General features: G+C 50.1%; 1 pseudogene; it reads left to right on the top strand.

Annotated features, from left to right (window-relative positions):
* Positions 1–6189: 6189 nt before the first annotated feature.
* Positions 6190–18036, top strand: LOC132866557 (ATP-dependent RNA helicase DHX58-like; annotated as a pseudogene).
* The last annotated feature ends 908 nt before the right edge of the window (positions 18037–18944 follow it).

Raw genomic sequence — 18944 nt, forward strand, 5'->3', positions numbered from 1 at the left:
CCAGGTACTCTTTCTTTCTTTTACAGGCAAGCGAACGTGAGTGGGACAGGCAAAGTGCGGCCAGGTACTCTTTCTTTCTTTTACAGGCAAGCGAACGTGAGTGGGACAGGCAAAGTGCAGCGAGGTACTCTTTCTTTCTTTTACAGGCAAGCGAACATGAGTGGGACAGGCAAAGTGCAGCGAGGTACTCTTTCTTTCTTTTACAGACAAGCGAACATTTTGGGACAGGCAAAGTGCAGCCAGGTACTCTTCCCTTCTTTTACAGACAATCGAACATGAGTGGGACAGGCAAAGTTCATCCAGGTACTCTTTCTTTCTTTTACAGGCAAGCAAACGTGAGCCCGACAGACAAAGTGCAGCCAGGTACTTTTTCTTTCTTTCTTTCTTTTACAGACAAGTGAACGTGAGTGTGACACGCAAAGTGCAGCGAAGTACTCTTTCTTTCTTTTACAGACAAGCGAACGTGAGTGGCACAGGCAAAGTGGAGGGAGGTTCTCTTTCTTTGATAGACAAGCGAATGTGAGTGGGACAGGCAAATTGGAGCGAGGTATTCTTTCTTTGACAGACAAGCGAACGTGAGTGGGACTGGCAAAGTGCAGCGAGGTAGTCTTTCTTTCGTTTACATACAAGCGAACATGAGTGGGACAGGCAAAGTGCAGCCAGGTACTCTTTCTTTTACAGACAAGCGAACGTGACTGGGACAGGCAAAGTGCAGCAAGGTACTCTTTTTCTTTCTTTTACAGACAAGCGAACATGAGTGGGACAGGCCAAGTGCCGCCAGGTACTCTTTTTTTTTTTTTACAGGCAAGCAATAGTGAGTGGGAGAGGCAAAGTGCAGCGAGGTACTCTTTGTTTCTTTTACAGACAAGCGAACATGAGTGGGACAGGCCAAGTGCCGCCAGGTACTCTTTCTTTTACAGGCAAGCGAAAGTGAGTGGGAGAGGCAACGTGCAGCGAGGTACTCTTTCTTTCTTTTACAGACACGCGAACGTGAGTGAGACAGGCAAAGTGCAGCGAGGTACTCTTTCTTTCTTTTACAGACATGCGAACGTGAGCTGGACAGGCAAAGTGCAGCCATGTAATCTTTCTTTGTTTTACAGACAAGCGAACGTGAGTGGCACAGGCAAAGTCCAGCGAGGTACTCTTTTACAGAAAAGCGAACGTGAGTGGGACAGGCAAAGTTTAGCGAGGTACTATTTCTTTTACAGACACGCGAACGTGAGCGGGACAGGCAAAGTGCTGCGAGGTACTCTTTCTTTCTTTTACAGACAAGCTAACGTGAGTGGCACAGGCAAAGTGCAGCGAGGTACTCTTTCTTTGTTTTACAGACAAGTGAACGTGAGTGGCACAGGCAAAGTGCAGCCAGGTAATCTTTCTTTGTTATACAGACAAGTGAACGTGAGTGGGACAGGCAAAGTGCAGCGATGTACTCTTTCTTTCTTTTACAGACAGGCGAACGTGAGTGGGACAGGCAAAGTGCAGCGAGGTACTCTTTCTTTCTTTTACAGACAAGTGAACGTGAGTGGCAAAGGCAAAGTGCAGAGAAGGTCCTCTTTCTTTTACAGACAAGCGAACTTGAGTGGGACAGGCAAAGTGCAGCGAGGTACTCTTTCTTTTACAGGCAAGCGAACGTGAGTGGGTCAGGCAAAGTGCAGCGAGGTACTCTTTCTTTTCCAGATCAGCGAACGTGTGTGGGACCGGCAAAGTGCAGTGATGTACTCTTTCTTTTACAGACAAGCGAACTTGAGTGGGACAGGCAAAGTGCAGTGATGTACTCTTTCTTTTACAAGCAAGCGAAAGTGAGTGGGACAGGCAAAGTGCAGCCAGGTACTCTTTCTTTCTTTTACAGGCAAGCGAACGTGAGTGGGACAGGCAAAGTGCAGCGAGGTACTCTTTCTTTCTTTTACAGGCAAGCGAACATGAGTGGGACAGGCAAAGTGCAGCGAGGTACTCTTTCTTTCTTTTACAGGCAAGCGAACGTGAGTTGGACAGGCAAAGTGCATCCAGGTACTCTTTCTTTCTTTTACAGGTAAGCAAACGCGAGTGGGACAGGCAAAGTGCAGCCAGGTACTCTTTCTTTCTTTTACAGGCAAGCGAACGTGAGTTGGACAGGCAAAGTGCATCCAGGTACTCTTTCTTTCTTTTACAGGCAAGCGAACGTGAATGGGACTGGAAAAGTGCAGCCAGGTACTCTTTCTTTCTTTCTTTCTTTCTTTCTTTCTTTCTTTCTTTCTTTTACAGGCAAGCTAATGTGAGTGGGCCTGGCAAAGTGCAGCGAGGTACTCGTTCTTTCTTTTACAGGCAAGCGAACGTGAGTGGGACAGGCAAAGTGCAGCCAGGTACTCTTTCTTTTACAGGTAAGCGAACCTGAGTGGGACAGGCAAAGTGCAGCCAGGTACTCTTTCTTTTACAGGTAAGCAAACGCGAGTGGGACAGGCAAAGTGCATCCAGGTACTCTTTCTTTCTTTTACAGGTAAGCGAACGCGAGTGGGACAGGCAAAGTGCAGCCATGTACTCTTTCTTTCTTTTACAGGCAAGCGAACGTGAGTGGGACAGGCAGAGTGCAGCCAGGTACTCTTTCTTTTACAGGTAAGCGAACGCGAGTCTGACAGGCAAAGTGCAGCCAGGTACTCTTTCTTTCTTTTACAGGAAAGCGAACGTGAGTTGGACAGGCAAAGTGCATCCAGTTACTCTTTCTTTCTTTTACAGGCAAGCGAACATGAGTGGGACTGGAAAAGTGCAGCCAGGTACTCTTTCTTTCTTTCTTTCTTTCTTTCTTTCTTTCTTTCTTTCTTTCTTTTACAGGCAAGCTAATGTGAGTGGGACTGGCAAAGTGCAGCGAGGTACTCTTTTTTCTTTTACAGGCAAGCAAACGTGAGTGGGACGAGCAAAGTGCAGCCAGGTGCTCTTTCTTTCTTTTTTCTTTCTTTCTTTCTTTCTTTCTTTCTTTCTTTCTTTCTTTCTTTCTTTCTTTCTTTTACAGGCAAGCGAACGTGAGTGGGATGGGCAAAGTGCAGCCAGGTACTCTTTCTTTCTTGTACAGACAAGTGAACGTGAGTGGGACAGGCATAGTGCAGCCAGGTACTCTTTCTTGTACAGACAAGCGAACGTGAGTGGGACAGGCAAGGTGCAGCCAGGTACTCTTTCTTTTACAGGCAAGCGAACGTGGGTGGGACAGGCAAAGTGCAGCGAGGTACTCTTCTTGCTTTTACAGACAAGTGAACGTGAGTGGGACAGGCCAAGTGCAGCGAGGTACTCTTTCTTTCTTTTACTGACAAGCTAATACGGGCAGGAGAGGCCAAGTGCAGCGAGGTACTCTTTCTTTCTTTTACAGGCAAGCGAACGTGAGTGGCACAGGCCAAGTGCAGCCAGGTACTCTTTCTTTTTTTTTTTTACAGACAAGCGAAAGTGAGTGGGTCAGGCAAAGTGCAGCGATGTACTCTTTCTTTCTTTTACAGGCATGCGAGCGTGAGTGGGACGGGCAAAGTGCAGCCAGGTACTCTTTCTTTCTTTTTCAGGTAAGCGAATTTGAGTGGGACAGGCAAAGTGCATCCAGGTACTCTTCCCTTCTTTTACAGACCAGCGAACGTGAGTGGGACAGGCAAAGTGCAGCCAGGTACTCTTTCTTTCTTTTACAGGTAAGCGAACGCGAGTGGGACAGGCAAAGTGCAGCCAGGTACTCTTTCTTTCTTTTACAGGCAAGCGAACGTGAGTGGGACAGGCAAAGTGCGGCCAGCTACTCTTTCTTTTTTTTACAGGCAAGCGAACGTGAGTGGGACAGGCAAAGTGCAGCGAGGTACTCTTTCTTTCTTTTACAGGCAAGCGAACATGAGTGGGACAGGCAAAGTGCAGCGAGGTACTCTTCCCTTCTTTTACAGACAATCGAACATGAGTGGGACAGGCAAAGTGCAGCGAGGTACTCTTTCTTTCTTTTACAGACAAGCGAACATTTTGGGACAGGCAAAGTGCAGCCAGGTACTCTTCCCTTCTTTTACAGACAATCGAACATGAGTGGGACAGGCAAAGTTCATCCAGGTACTCTTTCTTTCTTTTACAGGTAAACGAACTTGAGTGGGACAGGCCAAGTGCAGCTAGGTACTCTTTCTTTATTTTACAGGTAAGTGAACGTGAGTGGGACAGGCAAAGTGCAGCCAGGTACTCTTTCTTTCTTTTACAGGCAAGCGAGCGTGAGTGGGCCGGGCAACGTGCAGCCAGGTACTCTTTCTTTCTTTTACAGGTAAGCGAACGTGAGTGGGACAGGCAAAGTGCAGCCGGGTACTCTTCCCTTCTTTTACAGACCAGCGAACGTGCGTGGGACAGGTAAAGTGCAGCGATGTACTCTTTCTTTCTTTTACAGGTAAACGAACGTGAGTGGGACAGGCCAAGTGCAGCAAGGTACTCTTTCTTTATTTTACAGGTAAGCGAATGTGAGTGGGACAGGCAAAGTGCAGCGAGGTACTCTTTCTGTCTTTTACAGGCAAGCGAGCGTGAGTGGGCCGGGCAAAGTGCAGGCAGGTACTCTTTCTTTCTTTTACAGGTAAGCGAACGTGAGTGGGACAGGAAAAGTGCAGCCGGGTACTCTTCCCTTCTTTTACAGACCAGCGAATGTGAGTGGGACAGGCGAAGTGCAGCCGGGTACTCTTCCCTTCTTTTACAGACCAGCGAACATGAGTGGGACAGGTAAAGTGCAGCCAGGCACTCTTTCCTTCTTTTACAGACAAGCAAACGTGAGTGGGACAGGCAAAGTGCAGCCAGGTACTCTTTCTTTCTTTCTTTTACAGGCAAGCGAACGTGAATGGGACTGGAAAAGTGCAGCCAGGTATTCTTTCTTTCTTTTACAGGTAAGCAAACGCGAGTGGGACAGGCAAAGTGCAGCCAGGTACTCTTTCTTTCTTTTACAGGCAAGCAAACGTGAGTGGGACGGGCAAAGTGTAGCCCTGGTGCTCTTTCTTTCTTTCTTTCTTTCTTTCTTTCTTTCTTTCTTTCTTTCTTTCTTTCTTTCTTTCTTTCTTTTACAGGCAAGCGAGCGTGAGTGGGACGGGCAAAGTGCAGCCAGGTACTCTTTCTTTCTTGTACAGACAAGCGAATGTGAGTGGGACAGGCAAAGTGCAGCCAGGTACTATTTCTTGTACAGACAAGCGAACGTGAGTGGGACAGGCAAGGTGCAGCCAGGTACTCTTTCTTTTACAGGCAAGCAAACGTGAGTGGGACAGGCAAAGTTCAGCCAGGTACTCTTTCTTTCTTTTACAGGCAAGTGAACGTGAGTGGGACGGGCAAAGTGCAGCCAGGTACTCTTTCTTTCTTGTACAGACAAGCGAATGTGAGTGGGACAGGCAAAGTGCAGCTAGGTACTCTTTCTTGTACAGACAAGCAAACGTGAGTGGGACAGGCATGGTGCAGCCAGGTACTCTTTCTTTTACAGGCAAGCGAACGTGAGTGGGACAGGCAAAGTGCAGCCAGGTACTCTTTCTTTCTTTTACAGGCAAGTGAAAGTGAGTGGGACAGACAAAGTGCAGCCAGGTACTCTTTCTTTCTTTTACAGACCAGCGAACGTGAGTGGGACAGGCAAAGTGCTGCCAGGTACTCTTTCTTTCTTTCTTTCTTTCTTTCTTTCTTTCTTTCTTTCTTTCTTTCTTTTACAGGCAAGCGAACGTGAGTGGGATGGGCAAAGTGCAGCCAGGTACTCTTTCTTTCTTGTACAGACAAGCGAACATGAGTGGGACAGGCAAAGTGCAGCTAGGTACTCTTTCTTGTACAGACAAGCAAACGGGAGTGGGTCAGGCATGGTGCAGCCAGGTACTCTTTCTTTTACAGGCAAGCGAACGTGAGTGGGACAGGCAAAGTGCTGCCAGGTACTCTTTCTTTCTTTTACAGGCAAGTGAAAGTGAGTGGGACAGACAAAGTGCAGCCAGGTACTCTTTCTTTCTTTTACAGACCAGCGAACGTGAGTGGGACAGGCAAAGTGCTGCCAGGTACTCTTTCTTTCTTTCTTTCTTTCTTTCTTTCTTTCTTTTACAGGCAAGCAAACGTGAGTGGGACCAGGCATTTCAGTTTTTTTAAATGTCCCATTCTCATCCCTGTGTTTACTTAGAGAACAGAGTGGAGCTGAGGCAGCTGGCGTCCAATGAGTTAAATTAGAATTCCAAGCTGGAACAGCTGCAGCGCACCCTGGTGAACCTGTTCCAAGATATGAATTCTCATCGTATCATTTTCGCCAAAATCTGTGAGATCACACGCTGCCTGTACAACTGGGTGTCTGCAAACCCAGAGCTGAAGCCTGCCAAGATCCGCGCTGCCAATCTGGTCAGAGCAGGAAATGGCACCACCCACATGACACAGGTAGGACCCTAGTGGAGGACGTTTTGGGTGTCCATTTAAATCTTGTCTAATCTTCTAGTTTCAAATGTGATTAAGGACGAATTCTTTAAGATTTTCTCAGGAATGTTCGATACACCCTTGCTTTGGCCGTATATAGATGTGTTTCCACCACAGGAACCGGAGCTAGTTCCTTCCTGCTCCACAGAAAATGGTTTTCTATGAAGCACGAGTGAGTTTAAATGTTGCTTGCCAAATGACAAGTTAACTAGTTAATGAATGAATGTCGTACATGTCTTTCATTTATAGAGGGAGAAAAAAAGATACCATTCAAACATTTCGAGACGGCAACCTCAACCTCCTCATCTTGACCAGCGTTGCCGAGGAAGGCCTTGACATCCCCAAATGCAACGTGGTGATTCGCTACGGGCTTCTGACCAATGAGATTGTGCAGCAGCAGGCCAGTGGGCGGGCCAGAGCCAAGAACAGTGTCTATTCGGTGGTGGCGCAAATAGGTGGGCGGGAGATGCGCAGAGAGAAGACCAATGAGTATCTGGAACAGCTAACTGGCAGGGCGATCGCTCATGTAGCATGGAGCCCAGGGAGTTTCGCAGAAAGGTCTTACACCAAGCTTTTTTCAGATTAAATCACATCATTTGGTTTGTGTCAGTGAATTGAACTGGTTTTGATTCCACTGCTGTTTTGCGTGTGCAGATCATCGAGCTGCAGCAGGAGGCAATAGCTGTGCGCCACCTGGAGGCCGAGCAGATGGAGAGGAAGAGGCTCCGGTATGCCGCTGCTGAGGTTGAGTTCAACTGCTGTGGCTGCTTCAGGGCCATCGCCCGTGGAGATGATATGATACTCGTGAACGGCGCACAGCACATCAACATCAACCGAGATTTTCCGTGAGTCGTGTTCCCACATCAGATCTAACTGCAGGGTTTTCCACAGAAAAAAATATCAGAGCGGTGCCTAGTGATGCGAAGCTCAGCCCGTAAGGGTTGCTGAGGGGTCCGGGGGCATGCTCTCCTGGTAAATTTTGAGATTAGAGACTTCAAATGGTGCATTCTGGTGGCATCTAGGGCTGATTTAGGCACAATTCAACATTAAATTTGCTCTTTTTTACCTTCTCAAATCGTCTCGTCTCGTCTTCTTCCGCTTTATCCGGGACCGGGTCGCGGAGGCAGCAGTCTAAGCAGGGAAGCCCAAACTTCCCTTTCCCCAGACACCTCGGCCAGCTCCTTGGGAAGAACACCGAGGCGTTCCCAGGCCAGCCGAGAGACATAGTCCCTCCAGCGTGTCCTGGGTCTTCCCCGGGGCCTCCTCCCGGGGGGACATGCCTGGAACACCTCCCCAGGGAGGCATCCAGGAGGCATCCGAAAAAGATGCCCGAGCCACCTCAGCTGATTCCTCTCGATGTGGAGCAGCAGCGGCTCTACTCTGAGCTCCTCCCGAGTGACTGTGCTTCTCACCCTATCTCTAAGGGAGCGCCCAGCCACCCTGTGAAGGAAACTCATTTCGGCCGCTTGTATCCGCGATCTTGTCCTTTCGGTCATTACCCAAAGCTCATGACCATAGGTGAGAGTCGGAACGTAGATCGACCGGTAAATTGAGAGCTTCGCCTTTTGGCTCAGCTCCTTCTTCACCACGACGGACCGGTAAAGCGACCGCATCACTGCGGAGGCTGCACCGATCCGCCTGTTGATCTCACGCTCCATCCTTCCCTCACTCGTGAACAAGATCCCGAGATACTTAAACTCCTCCACTTGAGGCAGAACTTCTCCACCAACCTGGAGAGGGCAAGCCACCCTTTTCCGGTCGAGAACCATGGCCTCGGACTTGGAGGTGCTGATTCTCATCCCAGCCGCTTCACACTCAACTGCAAACCACCCCAGTGCATGCTGAAGGTCCTGGTTTGAAGAAGCCAACAGGACAACATCATCCGCAAAAAGCAGAGATGAAATCCTGTGGTTCCCAAACAGGATTCCTTCTGGCCCCTGGCTGCACCTAGAAATTCTGTCCATAAAAATTATGAACAGAACCGGTGACAAAGGGCAGCCCTGCCGGAGTCCAACATGCACTGGGAACAGGTCTGACTTACTGCCGGCAATGCGAACCAGACTCCTGCTCCATTCGTACAGGGACCGGACAGCCCTTAGCAAAGAGCCCCGAACCCCATACTCCCGAAGCACCCCCCACAGAATACTACGGGGGACACGGTCGAATGCCTTCTCCAGATCCACAAAGCACATGTGGACTGGTTGGGCAAACTCCCATGAACCCTCGAGCACCCTATGAAGGGTATAGAGCTGGTCCAGTGTTCCGCGACCAGGACGAAAACCGCATTGTTCCTCCTGGATCCGAGGTTCGACTATTGGTCGAATTCTCCTCTCCAGTACCCTGGAGTAAACCTTCCCTGGGAGGCTGAGAAGTGTGATTCCCCTATAATTGGAGCACACTCTCCGGTCCCCTTTCTTAAAAAGAGGGACCACCACCCCAGTCTGCCACTCCAGAGGCACTGTCCCTGACCACCACGCGATGTTGCAGAGGCGTGTCAACCAAGACAGCCCCACAACATCCAGAGACTTGAGATACGCAGGGCGGATCTCATCCAGCCCTGGTGCCTTGCCACCGAGGAGCTTGCAAACCACCTTAGTGACTTCAGCTTGGGTAATGGACGAGTCCACCTCTGAGTCATCAGCCTCAGTCTCCTCAGTGGAAGACATGACGGTGGGATTGAGGAGATCCTCAAAGTATTCCTTCCACTGCCCGACAATGTCCCCAGTCGAGGTCAACAGCTCCCCACCCGCACTGTAAACAGTGTTGGCAGAGTACTGCTTCCCCCTCCTGAGGCGCCAGACGGTTTGCCAGAATTTCTTCGAGGCCGACCGATAGTCCTTCTCCATGGCCTCCCCAAACTCCTCCCAGTTCCGAGTTTTTGCCTCCTTAACTGCCCGAGTTGCAGCACGCCTGGCCTGCCGATACCCGTCAGCTGCCTCGGGAGTCCTGGAGGTTAACATGGCCCGATAGGACTCCTTCTTCAGCTTGATGGCATCCCTTACTTCTGGTGTCCACCACCGGGTTCGGGGATTGCCGCCACGACAGGCACCGGAGACCTTGCGGCCACAGCTCCGAACAGCTGCTTCCACAATGGAGGTAGAGAACATGGTCCACTCAGACTCAATTTCCCCCGCCTCCCTCAGAAGCTGGGAAAAGCTCTCCCGGAGGTGGGAGTTAAAGACCTCCCCAACAGAGTGCTCGGCCAGACGTTCCCAGCAGACCCTCACCATACATTTGGGCCTGCCAGGTCTGTCCAGCTTCCTCCTCCACCAGCGGATCCAACTCACCACCAGGTGGTGATCAGTTGACAGCTCAGCCCCTCTCTTCACCCGAGTGTCCAAGACATAGGGCCGGAGATCAGATGAAACGACTACAAAGTCTATCATTGACCTCCGACCTAAGGTGTCCTGGTGCCACGTGCACTTATGGACACCCCTATGCTCGAACATGGTGTTCGTTATGGACAAACCGTGACTAGCACAGAAGTCCAATAACAAAACACCACTCGGGTTCAGATCGGGGAGGCCATTCCTCCCAACCACGCCCCTCCAGGTGTCACTGTCATCGCCCACGTGAGCATTGAAGTCCCCCAGTAGCACAATGGAGTCCCCAGTCCGAGCACTCCTCAGTACCTCTCCCAGGGACTCCAAGAAGGCCAGATACTCTATACTGCTATTTGGGCCGTAGGCACAAACAACAGCAAGAGCCCTCTCCCCAATCCGAAGGCGCAGAGAGGCGACCCTCTCATTCACTGGGGTAAACTCCAACACATGGCGGCTGAGCTGGGGAGCTATAAGCAAGCCCACACCAGCCCGCCGCCGCTCACCACGGGTGACTCCAGAGAAGTGGAGAGTCCAGCCCCTCTCGAGGAGCTGGGTTCCAGAGCCCAAGCTGTGCGTGGAGGTGAGCCCGACTATCTCTAGCCGGTACCTCTCAACCTCCCGCACAAGCTCAGGCTCTTTCCCCCCCAGCGAAGTGACATTCCATGTCCCAACAGCCAGCCGCTGTGTCCGGGGATCAGGTCGTCGAGGCCCCTGCCTTCGACTGCCACCCAATCCACATTGCACCAGTCCCCTACTGCTACCTCTGTGGGTGGTGAACCCACAGGAGGTCGGGCCCACGTCACCTCTTCGGGCTGAGCCCGGCTGGGCCCCATGGGCAAAGGCCCGGCCACCAAGCACTCGCATATGAGCCCCAACCCTGGGCCTGGCTCCAGGGTGGGGCCCCGGCTGCGTCATCCCGGGCGGCGTCACGGTCCTCCGATTTTTCTCCATAGGGGTTTTGGTGAACTGCTCTTAGTCTGGCCTGTCACCTAGGACCTGTCTGCCTTGGGAAACCCTGACAGGGGCAGCTGTCCCAATATAGCAGCTGAAATTAGAATATTAGCCATACGGCTGTCAACTACAGACCTGCAACCCAACAGGCAAAAGCCCCACACAAAAGCCTGCAGTATTGCTGGGTTTCACATGGCATCACATCTGCCCCATTAGTTATTCAAAACTTTAGCTGGTGGTCTACCAAAGCTCAGTTGACAAAGCGTTTGTACAGAGAAGGTGCATTACTCACTCGCATGAAAAATGCTTTACGCTTGTGCTGTTTTAGGTTGTTCGAATTGATCAGACTGTCAAACTGATAAAAGTTTCTTCAGGGTTCCCCGTGAACTAATAAAAAAGGGTGAACGAACACAGGATTTCACAAAAAGACATTGAGAAAGGAGGCTTTTGAACCTCTCAGTGAAATCGAAGGGATCCGAGTCGAAGCATGCTCGAGTTTGCAGTGATCACTTGGTGAAAGGTTTGTATATCCCTCTCAGCTATGGCCTTAGTGATTTCCAAGTACTTTTCTTGCTATGTGTTTTTATTTTATGGTACTTTTTTTTTTAGTCACGAAGCGCTAAAGTCCCCAGCTGTTTCTTTGTTTACTCCTCACAAAGTCCATATGCATGAAGGTCGTGACAAAATTCTTCCCCAGCCATACAGTTACAATGCGCCGTGATCACTTCTCCGTCTTGTTTAACTAAGATTCAGGTCTTTAAAGGGGTTTCTGATGATCTTTGTGAATGATTTAGCTGAGAGATAAGAGCCAACACAAGTGAGAATCAAGCGAACTGTTGTTTGTTTACACTTCAACTTGCAGCGCTTTATTGTAAAGACGCAAACGAAAAAAAAAATTATATATATAATTTTTTTTTTTTTTAATTTAAAAAATACTTACACAGGCAAAAACAATACAGGATTCATTTGGCAGCGACTTGATACCAAGGTCCTTTACCCAGCCACATACAAAAAAAAGTTGTAAGCCTCCATACTCTTCCACGCTTTCATCTGTTTTGCAGTGTAGAAGGACGTCTGCAACACCAGATAGTTCGAGATGTCGGGGAACTCGACTGAAGGGTAGTTTTCGAGATCGTACGACAAATCCTTCTTTCCCAGACTGTAGGGGTCGATTCCATTGCACATAGCAATCTTTTAAATAGATCTAAAGCCAGCAGCGGCTTCTAGATCACGAGCATACTCTGATAACTTATCGCTAGGTGTTTGCACTACGGCAGCCGTTTTAGTTTGCTAGACCACCAGCTGTTTCACTTCCAGTAAAACCACGAAGAAAAGTCACGTGACTGAAACCCAGCAATAGTGCTAGGAACAGAATCGAGGTCAAATCACGCAACAGCGCCATCTAGCGACGTGGTTTTGTATATGGATGCGAATGGCAGTCAGTGCACGCAGCAAAACGCTGGTTACGAATGTAACCGTGGTTCTATGACTAAGTGGAAGACCGCCAGGGTGGTGCTGAAAGCACTAGTGGAAGGATCTTTGCATCCGCGCGTTTCGAGTCGCATACAAAAGTTGTCATCTTGTGACGTATGACGTGCCTGCCTATATAAGGCAACATCCCACGTCATTTGGCCTCAAGATCATTCTCGCGCAATCCGAGTGACCAAAGACCCTGGCGGTCTTCCACTTAGTCATAGAACCACGGTTACGAATGTAACCGTGGTTCTATTTCCTTCACTCCAGACCGTCAGGGTGGTGCTGAAAGCACTAGTGGAAGACGAATACCAACCCAGTCACGAGGACTTCAGAAGAGCATCACCACCTTCTGGAAGAACAGCTGCACACAGCAATGGGCATGGACGCAACATTTAGCCTGTAGTACCGGGCAAATGTACACGTATTGGACCAAGTTGCAGCAGCACAAATGTCAGAGAGTGGTACACCCCGGCGAGCTGCCCATGATGTTGCCTGAGCACGCGTCGAATGGCAGCAGACAGGAGAGGGCACAGTACGTCCCATAGATTCATAGGCATGGGTGATTGCCTCCACAACCCAACGGGAGAGCCACTGCTTGGACAGAGGCCTTCCTCTTGGAGCGCCACCAAAACAGACAAACAATTGGTCTGTCGTATGAAAGGCTGCTGTCCTATCAAAATAAAAGCTCAGAGACCTGACAGGGCACAACTCAGCATGCAAGTCCGTCCTGTCCACCGGTATAGCAGTCAGCAAAATCGTCTGGTTGCTAAACTGGGGAGATAAGACTTTCGGGAGGAAAGCTGGGTTAGGCCACAATGAAACACTGTCAAACATAGGGCCCCAACGAAGACAAACACTACTCACTGAGAGGGCATGTAGCTCACTCACATGCCGGGCTGTTGTGATGGCAAGGAAAAAAGCTGTTTTAACAGAGAGCCACTTAATGTCAGCTGCTGACAGGGGCTCATAAGGAGCCAAGCAAAGGGATTCGAGCACAGTGTTCAGATCCCATGACGGACTCCGCACAAAATGAGGATTAAGACGAACTGCCCCTCTCAAAAAGGCTACCACCAGCCAGTGGGACCCAAGTGAAACACCTCCAACCTCTGAACGGTGGGCTGTTAGTGCTGCAACATACACCTTAAGTGTAGATGCAGCCCTGCCAAGCTCTAAAAGGTGCTGCAGGAAATTTAAAATCTGTGGAGCAGAGCAGCTTAGGGGGTTGATGTTGCGTTCCGCACACCAATCACAGAACACCATCCATTTGCCTGGATACAAGCGTCGGGTAGATTCTGCACGTGCATTCACTACAGTGTTCCTGGTCCCTTCTGAACACTCCAGTAGTAGCCCCGGGGCCCCAAGGGCCACACCCAGAGCTTCAGGCGTTTGGGACATGGGTGTTAAATCCTGCCCTCCATCTGCGTCAGCAAGTCGGGCCTGCTGGGCAGCTGACAAGGGGGTCCCACTAGTAGTGACAGCAGGAGCTGGAACAATGGCCTGGATGGCCAATGAGGAGCTATGAATAGCACATGGTGACCGTGATTGTGCACACGGCAGAGAGTCCTCCACAACAGTGGTAGAGGGGGAAAGGCATAAAGGATGGCCCTCGGCCAGTCGTGGGCCAGAGCATCCTGGCCCAACGCTGCAGTTTCTTCTCCCAGGGAAAACCATGTCAGACAATGAGTTGTCTGACTGCTCGCAAACAGGTCCACAGTTGCTCTCCCATAGGTTTTCCAGATCTGTTCCACCGTGTCTGGATGCAGTTTCCAATCCCCTTGAGACAGCTTGTCGCGTGACAGAGCATCTGCCACACTGTTTAGGCGTCCAGGTAGATAAGATGCCCTTATGGAAAGGAGGTTGTCCTGAGCCCATATTAGGAGACTGTGAGCCATCTGAAGCGCAGCTACAGACCTTGTGCCCCCCTGATGATTGATATAGAAAACAGTTGCCACATTGTCTGTACGCACCAATACATGTTTGCCCCGCAGCACTTCCTGAAAGTGGCGCAACATCAGGAACACCGCCATCAACTCCAGTGTGTTGATGTGGGACGTGCGCCACGGAGCAGGCCAGGTGCCGTTCGTTCACACCTTGCCGACGCCAGACTCCACCCCAACCCATGAGGGAAGCATCTGTCCGGATAACCTCCCACCGTCCCGGTGGGGGGCCAAGTGGAACTCCACGAGTGAGAAAGTGTGCCTGGGACCAAGGTCTTAGCATGAGCATGCAACGGCATGTTATCCTCACCCTCATGTGCCTGTCTCGCACTGGACACAGACGCAGTTGAAGAAGCCATTTCTGAAAAGCCCTTAGCCACAGAAGACCCAGAGGAATGACTACTGAGGCCGCTGTGAGTTTCCCCAACAGCTGAAGGAGATAAATGTAACGCTGAGTTCCCCCGACACGAAGGTGGTTCACGCCAGTGAGAACTGAACTTATTCTGTCTGGCGTGGGACTGGCCAGCATAGTGTTCGAATCCAGGGCAAGGCCGATGAAACGTGTTGCCTGGACTGGGACCAGTTTGCACTTCCTCTGGTTCACCCTGAACCCCAGAGCCGTAATGTGTAGTAGCAACCGATGAGCATGTTCCCTGGCCTGTTTGGGCAATGCCGCAGAAAGAAGCCAGCCGTCCAAGTAAGGGAGCACTCTTAAATCTAAAAATCGGCCTGAACCTGCCGTCTTTCTTTGGAACGAGAAAATAAACTGAAAAGAAACCCCCTGGGTGAACAATGGGGTCGACCATCTCTATGGCTCCTTTTTGTAGCAACAACTGAACTTCTCTCAACAAGGCTTCTGCCTGTCTTGGATTGGTTATAATTGTCTGCCTCACACCCGAATGCATTGGTGGCCGGCGGCAGAATTGCAGGCGGTACCCTTCTGAAAGGGTGGTGAGTAGACATTGGTTGGTTGTTATTTCACGCCAATGCGCGAGCTGGCTGCCTGTAAAAACTCCTGCCACTGGCCCTGATCCGTCAGTGGTCCTGTCTACGTTTTTTGGAAGGGATGGGGGGGGCGACGACGGCGGGGAGGACCCATCTGTCGAAAAGGGCGAAAAGTCACGTGTGGCTGAGTGCCACCCTGCCTGGCCGAGGGAGATGGGGGATTGGGGGCCTGCTGCTGGGGTCAATGGGGAGACCTTTGTGCAGCTCTAGGGGCCACATGCCTAAAGCGTGAGGCAGAAGGGTTTGGCAGAGCTCTGAAGGTGGGTGCTACGCCCACATGACGGGAGCGAGACTCTGTAACAGACACATGTCTGTCAAGGGCCTCTTGTGCTGCTGGCCCAAAGACCTATCCAGGTGCCAGTGGGAGGTGCCTCAGGTTGTTCCTGCATACTTCTGGCAGAGGCGATTGAGCCAGCCACACTTGTTGGCGGGCTTGCAGCAAGGTGCCCAAGGCAGTGCCACACTGGTTGGCAATGACACCCATAGCCTGCAATGCAAGTTCCAGTACCTCAGCCACCAGTGGGTCTGCCGATGATGTGTTGAGTGTCGAGTGCAGCATAACAAGCATGTGTGCCAGCGAGTTAGACACCCTGCCAAGAAAGGCAGTAGAGTTGTAAGCACGAGAATGTAGCTCGTCTGTGCGGCGGCACTCAGCGTTAGGGCAACGCACCTGCTCCCGAAGTGCTTCATTGGGAGACACAATGAGCGAAGCAATGCTTGATTCGACTACTGGCATGCTACCCAAGCCAACAGTACCGGGGTCCTGCATCGCCGCAAGCATGCGAGACATCTGGTCTGGACAGGCAGGTTTCGTAGCAGCCTCCAGGGCAGAGGCCACCACAGAAGTAAAGTTGCGACACTGTGGAATTACCAGAGAGGCACGCTGAACACGGCGCAGGAACATGTTCTCAGATCCGGTAGGAGGCGCTGGGGTGTCCAACTGCAAACGTGCAAGCAAAGCCTTCGGTGTGGCCTCCACCGAACCCACCACTGAGGCAGACTCCCCAGATCGTCCAGAGGTAACATCACTGCACGAATCACGGGGCTCAACACCTGGCAGGACTTCGCTTGGTGGCTGCGCCGAGGAAGAAGGCTGACTGAAAAAGGTGTCTGAGGCAGCCACAGACATCACTTCCTCTTGGTCAGGTGGCTGAGAACATGAGCCAACGGGTGACAAGGAGGCAGGTGGTGCAGGTTGTTCCTCTACAGTACCTACCTGTGCCCCTGCTGTAGGGGGGGACCTTGCAAGCAGAGGCAGCAGACGCTCCACTGTAGATGAGAGCAGTTCCACTTTACACTCTAACTCAGAAGACTTAGATTTTTTGCGCTGTTTTGCATGCACTGGTGATGAAAGCTTACGCTGTGTCTGAGAATCCGAGAGCAGAAAACTGCTAGACGCACGTTCCACACCAGCCAACTGCGCCTGTCTAACAGTAAGTGGCATTAATGCACAGGAAGGGCATGGATCAGACATTGCCTCCCTTAGATGTTGCATGCCAAGGCACTCCGCGCAGCGATCATGTGCATCCAGCACCTCCATTAGATTGGGGCAAGTGGAACACCTCACTGAATCCATCTCAGTGTCTACTTACCCGCGATTTTTTTTTTTTAGAAAAGAAGCAAGGTGTAGTGCTGTTTGCTAGCCTGGCAACCAAGGCTAGCGAGTTCACAAGCGCAGCTTTACCGCTACAGACAACGATTTACTAGCAACCAGAAACCAAGTAAAGTTGTAAGTACACGTTAACGTTATTGGCAACCAATTTGCTAACTCGCTCAACACTGACAAACCTGCCGGCAACCGCGTAGTTTGTGACAAGACCGATATAATAGCCTCCCCTGAAAACTTGGCAGCCAAGATTCAGTGACTATCGATGCATAAAACAGGTTACCTTAGCGACCAAACAGCTCACGTGGAGTCGAGTCCCACTGAAGTCCTCTTCAGTCACGAGCTGCACTGTAGATTGTCACAGGTATTCCCACAGTTAACTGGTGGCGCACACAGAATTCCAATAGAAAAGATGCAATTCCAACGCGAGAAAAAAGAAGAGGCCAAATGACGTGGGATGTTGCCTTATATAGGCAGGCACGTCATACGTCACGAGATGACAACTTTTGTATGTGACTTTCGAAACGCGCGGATGCAAAGATCCTTCCACTAGTGCTTTCAGCACCGCCCTGGCTGTCTGGAGTGAAGGAAATAGAACCCTTTATTTTCACTTCTGGGTTGAGTGCCAGTATAGTCTAGACCTATGACAATAGCTTCCTATTTCTATGGTTATTACTCGTTTTCAGAGGGTAATAAGAGATATTTAGGTGCAAAAAGCAATCTGCATTGTTTAATTTATGGTATGTTCATTTTAAGGGGACCTTAAAATGTGTGTGGAGGTGGCACGGGGTCTCGGGGAGCACCCACCTACCCAATATAATGGTTGGGGAAACACTGCTTTGCATATATGATGCATTCAATTTGTCATCATTTCAAGATTTTGGTCATGTTTGTTAAATTACGAGGCTCTGTCTGCTGAGTGTACTGTTCGTATAATCTGAGGCTGGTTTAACTGTGCGTTTGTGTTTAACAGGAAGTTCTATAAGGTTGGAGGGAAAGTTCATCTTGAACGGACATTTGAAGATTGGGAGCCAGGCCGTACCATCCTCTGCGCTACATGTGGACAGGTAATGTGTGTTTTAAGTGTGAGAGATGCTCCCAAAGTCATACTGGAGAAATAGTGTTACAAATGTCTTCCTTTACGTTCTTGTTTGTGCAGAATTGGGGAATGGAGGTGAAGTTCAAGAACGTGGTGTTGCCATGTCTAAATATAAAGAGCTTTTCGATGAAGACTCCTCAGGGGAGCCACACAGCCAAACAGTGGAAGAAAGTCGAGTTCCTAGTGGAAGATTTTGACTTCCTTCAGTATGTGGAAACACAGAACCCTGACCTCGAGTCTTTATTCGACTCTTTCCTTTTCTGAGGTGTCACACAAAGTCCTGAACATGCTCCACACACACCCAGTTCGATACGGACAATCTTCATTTGGGCCAGCAGATGTCGCTGTCATGCAGTATTTCATTACAGGCTTTCCCAAACTACATACTCCTGCACTAACTAGGTTCATTATGATGGTGTCGTAGCATGTGCTTCGAGACGCACCGAGAGTCTCTGGGGAGAGAATATGCTAATGCGCTTGAAGCTCGATTGCCTGATTCATGCTGATAAATGGACATTAAAATGGACTTTGTTTATTTTCATGTAGATTTTTAATTGTATACTGTAGGAGTTTTTTATTGTAATGAATGTGTGTATCAGAATAAAGATGATTATTAGGGTTGCACCGAATCCAAGATTTGGATTCGGCCGAATCTTGGCCTTTTTAAAGGGGTTCAGTTTCGGCCGAACCCTAGAACGCCGACCGAACCGAATCCTACGTGCAGCGCACGTGCATGCGATTGCGTCATCAATGTTTAGGAGAAGATAGCCTCCATTGTGCTTGCGACGAACTGTTCCACAACAACACCGAGTGTGAGCCAGTCACACCGAGCGCTGAAACGGAGGTCAGCACTTTTTTCAGCAAGCCTTGGATTCCTCTAACCGAGGATCCTCTTCAGTGGTGGAAGGCCAATCAGCAGCGGTTTCCACTGCTGTCAAAAATGGCAAAGGTTTACCTCTGTGCACCACCAACATCTGTGCCCAGTGAAAGACTGTTCAGCATCGCTGGAGAGATCCGTTCTCTCACACTCAACCGGCTGTCGAGATCCGTTCTCTCACACTCAACCGGCTGTCACCTATTAATGCTGAGCGTCTTGTGTTTCTAAAAGGAAACTTTCATTTTCTGTGAAAGCTAGCTATAGAACTAGGTTGTTAATAAAATGGCCTACGTGG

This window comes from Neoarius graeffei, chromosome 18 (genome assembly GCF_027579695.1).
Source record: "Neoarius graeffei isolate fNeoGra1 chromosome 18, fNeoGra1.pri, whole genome shotgun sequence".
Taxonomy (NCBI): Eukaryota; Metazoa; Chordata; class Actinopteri; order Siluriformes; family Ariidae; genus Neoarius; species Neoarius graeffei.